Below are 8,813 nucleotides of genomic sequence, written 5' to 3' on the forward strand. Positions count from 1 at the left end.
AAAAAAAAAAAAAAAAAAAAAAAGAATATTTGTATCTTCTTGATTCAGCTTTGGTGATTCATATATATTTAGGAATATCTCCATTTCTTTTGCATCTTCCATTTATTAGAATATAAATTCTCAAAGTAGGTATACATGATCTTCTGGATTTCTGCAAGATCTGTTGTGATTTCACCATTTTCATTCCTATTGCATGGATTTGAGTCTTTTCATTCTTTTTTGATAAGATTGGCTAAGGATTTTTCCATTTATTTAATCTTTCAAAGAACCAACTCTTCGATTCCTTGATTCTTTGTATTATTTTCTTAGTTTCCATTGCATTAAGTTCTGCTCTGATCTTAATAATTTCTTTCCTCATATGAGCTTTGGGCTTGACTTGCTCTTGTTTTTCCAGAAGCTTGAGTTCAATATTAGACTGTTTATTTGAGTTTTTCTCTGTCTTTCTGATATGGGAAGTCACTGCTATAAATTTCCCTCTTAAGAATGCTTTCATTGTGTCCAATTAGTTTTGGTATGTTGTATTTGGCATTATTGTTTAATTGTAGAAAATGTCTAATTTCTTCTTTAATTTCATCTGTGATGCATTGGTTGTTCAGGAGGGTGTTATTTAACTTCCATGTGCTTATGTAGTTCTTGTGGTTTCTTTTGCCATTGATTGCCAATTTCATTGCATTATGATCTGATAATGTGTATGAAATAATTTCAATTCTTTTGCATTTACTTAGACATGTTCTATGAGCTAGTATGTGGTCTGTTTTGGAGAACATTCCATGTGTAGCTGAAAAGAATGTATATTCTGATATTGTGGGGTGGGACACTCTATAGACACCTGAAAAGTCTGGTTCAGTTGTGATATTTCTTTGTTGAGTTTTTGTCTGGTTGATCTGTCTATTTGTGACAGTGGAATATTGCAGTTTCCCATTGTATTTGTATTAGTGTTTATTTGAGTTTCCATGTCTGTTAATACTTGTTTTATATAGTTGGGTGCACAGGCATTGTATGCATATATATTTCTGATTGTTGTCTCTTCCTCATGGATTGTTTCCTTTACAAGGATGTGGTTAACTTTTTGTGTCTCTTAACCAGTCTTGGCTTGAAATCCTCTTTGTCTGCAAATAAAATAGCTAACCCTGCTTTTTTCTGTGTTCCTTTTTCCTGGATTATTATTTTCTATCCTTTGACTTTCAGCCTATGAATTACTTTTTGAATTAAATGTGTTTCTTTTATGCAGCATATTGTTGAACCTTGGGTTTTTGTTTTGTTTTATTTTGTTTTTTGAGACAGGGTCTTACCATGTAGTGCATCCTGGCCATGAACTAGCTTATATAGCCTATGCTGGCTTCAAACTCACATCAATCCTCCTGCCTTACCCTCCTGAGTGCTGGAATTACAGGCATGCACCACTATGCCAGGCTTGTTATCTCATTCAAGAATATCCTTCAGAACATTTTGGAATGCTAGTTTGGTGGTCATGAATTTCCTTAGGTATTCTTTGTCATGGAAGTGCTTTATTTCTCCACCAATTTTTTTTTTTTTTTTTTGTACCGGGAATCGAATTCACGATCTTGTGCTTGCCAGGCAGGCGCTGTGCCACGGAGCTATATTCCTGGCCCCTTCTCCATCAATTTTAAAAGATAGTTTTGTGGGATATATCAATCTGGGTTGGAGGTTGTTTTCTGCCAGGCCTTAAAATATTTCAAGTGCTCCTTGATTTGAAGGTTTATGTTGAGAGGTCTGCTGTGATTCTGATGGGCTTTCCTTTATAGGCGATTTGTTTCTTTTCTCTAACAGCTTTTATTTATTATTTTCTAAATTTTTAAATTTTTTTTGAGACAAGGTCTTGCTGTATAGTTCAGGTTGGCCTTGAGTTCACTATATATCCCAGGCTGGCCTTGAACTCCCAATGATCCTCCTGTCTCAGTCTACTGAGCGCTGTAATTACAGGTGTGCACCTCTATGCTAGGCTTACAGCTTTTCATATTCTGTTCTTGTATTGAATTTCTGGAATCTACCACTGTTATGTGCCTTGATGTAGTTTTCTTTCCTTTTTTTATATTGGCTAGTTGGAGTTATGTATGCCTAACTTATCTGGATATCAAATTACTTTTCTCTGCTTTGGATGATTTTCTGCCATTACTTCTGTGAGCAGGGTTTTTATGTTGTTTGCACTTTCCTGCCTCATCACTGACTCCAATAAATCTTATGTTATTCTTCTTTGTATCATGTAGCAGCTCTTGGATTGATTTTTCGTAGTCCCTTGCTATTTTAAAGAAATCTTTTCATAATTGCTAACTGCAATGCTGTCTTCTATATCTGATATTCTATCCACACATTGGCTCACTCTGCTATGTATACTTCAATGGAACTTTTAATCTCCTGGATATATGTTTGAATCTGTTTCATGTATTTCATTTCTTTTCTATGTTGGGCATTCATGCTTTCCATCATTTTTCTAAGATTCTCTATTTTTTTAAAAAAATCTAGAGTCACTAAGCATGTCTTTTATTATCATCACCATTTCTGTTTATTTGAGAAATTATTTTTTATTTGAATTTTTTCTAGAGCATCATTCATGTTATTGCTACTTTTGCTGTTACCACTTCAGAGAGTCCAGGTGCGTGGCTTTTGGACTGTTCTACCTCATGGCCCCATGGGTTTGTCTTTGGTAGTTGCAAGTCTGGGGTTGCATCTTGCTTAAGTATCTTCTCATTTTCTTTTCTTTTTTAGTTTAATTCCTGGGTTGAGCTTGTAAATTGGTTATGGTGAGTATCTCCCTTAGGAAATGATTATTTCTCATAGATGTTTTTCAGGTGTAGGTGGCTTTTAGGTTTTGAGTCTTTTTCAGAATTCTACCTTTTCAATACATTGGGGATGAAAAGTTGTGGCATAGTTGGCTCAGTCCCTGGTTTTTTGGCACTGGTCTATTGTATTGTTTATGAACCTTAGGCGATCTCAGTTTTGGTATACCAGGAAGAACACCTGACTAGAACAATTATGTCACCTTAGCTAAAGTAGTACAATCAGCAATAACAATAGCATCAAACACTACCTAGAAAATGACAAACTGTGGTAGGTATTAATTTACTACCTTTAACCATGTGAACTAAATTTATGGCCGTGTAGCAAAATCTAAAACAAAGCAGAAAATTGTATACAGTAAATAACCCCTCATATGGTAATTTTACCCTCAGCAGAGAAATTTGTTTTATTAATTAAGTTTATAGGTACATTTTAGGTATGCATAATGATCACATTCATCATAGGGAATTTGTACCTATACGTAGGGCTTCATTAGGTTGCCTCAGATGACCTCAAACTTGAGATCTTGTCTCACGGTGCTTGGCCCTCCTTGAGACTCTTGCCCAAAAATCTTCAATTTCCCACCAGATGGAGAGCTGAGAGCCAACTGCAGAGCCCTAGTTCACCTCTGGTGCGTGCACAGTGTCTGCTCCTATCCACCCACCTGGCAAGGCCCTGAGGACAGAGTGGCTGGGTGAAGCGCTTTCCTGGGCAGCTGTGTCACTGTCCTCCAAGGCCCAGGGCCTCTGATCTGGGAGCAGCCACAGCTGCAGAGCACACAGGCTTGGGTGGAGCCAGCCTGTCCTGCTGAGTCCAGACCCACTCTGGTTGGTTGGTTTTTGAGACGGTTTTTGTGTGTGGTCCATGTTGGCTTTGAACTCTAAGTGGTCCTGCCTCAGCCTCCCAAGTGCTTGGATTAAAACTGGATTTACTAACTATACCAGACACCTTTCCTGGTCTGAGAAGGAGAGCTGGCAGTGGGTGTGCAGGTTTTGTAATGTACACTTTCTGTCTGGTCTTCTGGGTAGGATAGACTTGTACCCAGGGCTAATGGAGCCAGAAACCTGGCTTAGTCATGAAATGTCTGCCAGGTCATCACACTACCACCTCTTTCTCTCTCTCTCTCCTCCCTCCTTCTTTGTCTCCTTGTTACACACCAGCCTTTTAAAATTTATTTTATAGTATTTTGATGCTGGGGATGGTGGTGCATGCCTAAAATCCCAGTGTTTCAGAGGCTGAGGCAAGAGGATCTCTGTGAGTTTGAAGCCAGCCTGGGCTACATATTGAGTTCAAGACCAGCCTGAACTATACAGCAAGACCCTGTCTCAAAAAATAAAATAAAAATAAAATAAAATAAAAAAATAAAGGAAATAAAATAAAAATAAAAATTAAATTTAAAAAACAAATAAAATAAACGAAGGCCAGGGATATACTTCAGTGGCTAGCACAAGGTCATGAGTTTGAGTCCTAGTACCGGAAAAAAAAAAAAAAAAAAAAAAAAAAAAAAACACCAAAAACAAAACTTAACTACATAGCGAGACTCTGCCTCAAAAATTAAATAAATAAATACAAAATCTGTTGCAGATTGCCAGAGGCTCTGTTTGGAGCTTCCTGAAATGTAGGCAGAATTCTTCGAAGTCCAGGCTCCTGAGTCCGGCTGTCTAAGCTGGAACCCAGAGCATCCCCCTTCAGAGCGAATTCCCTGAGAACTAACATCAGGCGTTCCAGGTCACATTGCTGCTCTGAACCTGCCTCCTTACTCCTTACTGGCGGAACGTCAGCAGGAATACGTCCTGCTCCCACTCTCCCTCCTACACTCTAGCTGGAGACACTTACCCTTGATTTAATCTCTTCATTTTCAATAGGAACAAGTATATTACTAAATCTTTTATTTAAACTATGTTGTCAGGAGCACAATTCATGTAAAAGCAACCCTCCCTCCCTTCTAGTAAGTACTGGCAATACTTGTGCTGAGCTATGTCTCAGCCTTTGTAAATTTTTTACGTTATTTTTTGAGACAGGGTGTCACTGGTAGTTCAGGCTGGCCTGGAGTTCATTATGTAGCCCAGGCTGGATTTGGACTCATGGTGATCTTCCTGCCTCAGCCACCCGAGTGCTGGAATTCCAGGCATGCACTGACTTGCCTGGCTTTGATTTGCTGCATGTTTATGGCTACACAATTTTCTCCGCTGGGATCACAGATACTTTGCTCCTTCTCAAGGTAGTTGCTTGTAGAACCGAAGAAGGGAAATGTGTTTTCTGTAAGCACTGGACAGACTCCTGTGATGCCTTTATGAGGGACACGATGGAGAAAGACGACGTGGGTGGAGCACTTCTAGCCAGCTGAATAACTCTAGGCCGAATGTGCAGGCTGTCATTCTGGAGGGAGGACTCTGTGATGGGCTCTGAGAACTGGGTCAGGTACAGGAAAGGTGGCAAGAAGAGCAGGCTGCGGTGGAGAAGTAGGTCTGGTACTCTTAGATATATGTGGGCGTTCAGGGTGAAGATTATGATTTGGGGGTGGAGTAGGGAGAGAGAAAGGAGGTGGGGGCTGGGAATAGGGAGAGGGAGATAACTAGTTGCCTAACAAACACTTATTAAGTAATAACCAACTATGTAGCAGATGCTATCTAGGCACTGGATGTGTTGCAACTCAGGTACTCTCACACAGGTCATGGAAGAGTTTCCCATTGTGATCTCCATTGTGCAGATGAGGAACCGAAAGCAAAGTGGTGATTCCTTTCCCCATAGCTGGTAGGTGGTAAGAAATGAGATGGGAACCCTGCTCAGCTACGGAGGTATCAGCTACGGAGGTATCAGTAGCTGTGTGGTAACTGAAGTCCTAGGCATAGTTGAGTTGGTCAGGTTGTGTGAACGAACAGAGGATCAGCTCCTAGAGAATCTATGTCACTATGGTTTATTTCTAGATCACCTCATGTGATCATTGCTGGGCTTTTGGACAGTGGCTGGATTATGGGGGTGAAATAGCCCACTTCCTGTTAGGAGGTGAGGTCTGGTAGGAAGAGGGGGATCAGTATGGAAATCACCTGGAAGGGCATGGCTCCCTCTCTGGCTCCTCCCCTTGCTCACCCTTCTTCCTGTCTGCCAAGCCATGAGCATCTAGCCTCTGCACTGGTCCTTCCACCATGCTGTCCTGCCTTGGAGCCTGCTGACCATGGCCTGAACTCTCTACCGTGAGCCAAGATAAAGATCTCCTTGGAGATGCCAGCTATCCCCAAGGTTGCTGGACATCATGTCCCAGAGACAATGAAAGTAACTGAGATGTACGCATTGACTTTAAAGGTCCAGAGGATAGAAGCCGTATCTTTTATGAACAGTCAAACCTCGCTTTGTGAATAACTTGTTCTGTGAGTGTTCTGCAAGACAAGCATATATTTAAGAGAAATTTAAACCTGATACATGAGGCATGTCTTACAATACAAGTAGTACATATTGCCAAATATCATATGTTCACAGCTGAGCCAAAGGTGCTCTCTGTCTCTCTCCCTTTGTCTCTCTGTCTCTCTGTCTCTGTCTCTCTCTCTGGGATTGTGGGTGGTAAGAGATTATAGAGGAGATCTTGTCTGCAGAGCAGGAGAAAAAGGTGGAGGAATCTTTTACTTCAAATGAGCTTAGGGAGATGTAGAAAATGTAGGAAACTACAAAATTTTGTAGAAAAGCACCACCCGAATAAGGCTGTAACAGTGCAAGCAATGAAGTGTTTAATGACAATGCAAGGTCACATTTCCATGAAATCCTCAAAGGGAAGCAAAAGCGAGTGTCATCAGATAGCTTCCTTGTTAAAGCTGCACGAAAAGAACTCTCCTGGGCCCACAGACAGCAGTGATTCCATTAGTGACAGTGAAAGGTGTGCTGTGCAATAACCCTCCTCCCTCTTGTCTCCCTCACGCCAGCCACGAAGGTTTTCAAAGGTTAATTGGTTTATTCTTTCTCTATGTTTTGTATTTTCTTTATTATTTTTGTGTGGTATTACATCATTGTAATCATTTTTAGATGAATATTTTTGGGTTGTTTAATGAATCATCTGAGCTTCCATTTTTTCTTATGGGGAAATTTGCTTTGGTATCCAAGTGCTTTGGATTCCAAGCCTGTTTCAGGGACGAATTATGCTGGCAAACCAAGGTTTTATTGTACGTGCATTTTCTGGACAGCGTGTCCGTAACTCTCAGCCCTGGAAGCCAGGCAAGTGTGATACAGTGAGCCGGAGGAGCACGGCTGAAAGCTAGAGACAGAGTTCTGAGAAGGGAGGAACGGTCAGCGATGGGAGCCGTGGCACAGCGTACATCCAAGGACCAAAGGGGGTGGACAGGCACCGCAGATACTGGAGGAACCGTGTCAAAAGCAAGCTGGGTGGGACAGCAGGTGGCAGAGGGTGAGACCTAGTCTAATGCAGATGAGTCCAGACACTGGTGTGAAGGGAAAGGGAGAGAAATGGTTGTGGCCTAGTAGGGGCAGACATGGGAGATGGAGTAGAAAACGATGGAAATGCACTATGTGTATGCGTCAGACTCCTTAGATCAAAGTAATCACTATGTATCACAAACCTGTGCCAATAAAATAAGTAACTAAACCACTAGGATAAACAGAAGGGTTTTACTCTTCAAATAAGACTTGAGTGTGTTTTAAATGTTAAGTGGCAAATTCAGAGAGCATCTACAGATGCAAAAAAGGAGGCAAGCCACGGTGCCACACAGTGATCATACCAGCACTCTGGGAGGCTGAGGCAGGAGGACTGCAAGTTCTAGCCCAACCTGGGCAATGCAGAGATGTATGAGAGCAAGAGCACTGGGGATGGAGCTCAGTGGGAAGTCCTGGGTTCAATCACCATTACTGGAAAAAAAAAGGGGCTGGGTGGGGATGTAATGCAGTGGTAGGAGACTTCTCTAACATGCACAAGGCAGTGGGTTAAATTCCCAGCATGGCAGTAAATGAATAAATTTTTTAAAAGGGTAAGAATGGCACAAGATCTAGAGCGACCAAGAACGGGTGAGCTCTAAGCACAGACGGAGCCGGGGTTCTTTGAGGTGGAAGGAGGAGGTAATGGTGAGTCTCAGCAGAGCTCAGGGCGTGGAGAAATCCCTACTTTCTATCACGAGGAAGCAGAAGCTTAGATAAGCTAAGGGGCCAGGGCAGAGTCCCACAGACAATTTACAGCCGTTATCTGGCTTGTCCTCTCCCAGAGAAAAGCCTTCTTTGACTTTTGGTTTTTTTGAGACAGGATCTTGCTCTCTAGTTCAGGCTGACCTTGAATTCACTGTGTAGCCCAGGCTGGCCTCCAACTCCTGGTGATCTTCCTGCCTCAGCCTCCCAAGTGCTGGGATGACAGGGGTGCACCACCGTGCGTAGCTCTTCTTGACTTTTAAGACCCTACCTTATTTTGGATCTTCTCTGATATCTTTGAATAATCCCTTCCTATTCCTTTTTTTCTGGATCTTCTGGGCCCCATGGTGTGGTTAACAATGAAGTGGTCTTAGTGCCTGACCTGGGTTCAAGTCTTGACTTTGCTGCCTCCTTGCTCTGATCTTGCACAGACCCCTAACCCTCCTGATCTTCTCAGGTAATCTATGCAGATGAGATGTCAGGAACCTGGGAACAAAGTCTGTATACTTCCCCAGTCATCGTCTGCAGTCCCGGGGGAGGGACAGGCCGCTGGTGAGGAAGTCCCACAGAGGGCTGGCTGCGACCTGTCGGTCTCACCATACCCATCTTATGGCACATACGTGGGCTGTGCGGTCCTTTCACACCTGCGGGTCCTGACGCTCACTGCCTGGCCAGGCCCGGTGCGCGGGTCTCTGGCTCTGTATTAAACCCTCCTAAAGAACCACCCGAGTAGATTGTTTCCTTAGGGCTCTGATGCAGGCACTAACCCCAACCATAGGACCATGCAGGGTCCTGAGCTGGGCGCCCCATGAGCATGTACGGTGCCGGGGGCGGGGGGGGGGGGAGTCTTGTCAAGGAAGTGACCCCACGCCCACGTATTCCAGCCAGCTGGA

This window comes from Chinchilla lanigera, unplaced genomic scaffold, assembly GCF_000276665.1.
Source record: "Chinchilla lanigera isolate Chin_1 unplaced genomic scaffold, ChiLan1.0 scaffold00035, whole genome shotgun sequence".
In the NCBI taxonomy this organism is placed as follows: Eukaryota; Metazoa; Chordata; class Mammalia; order Rodentia; family Chinchillidae; genus Chinchilla; species Chinchilla lanigera.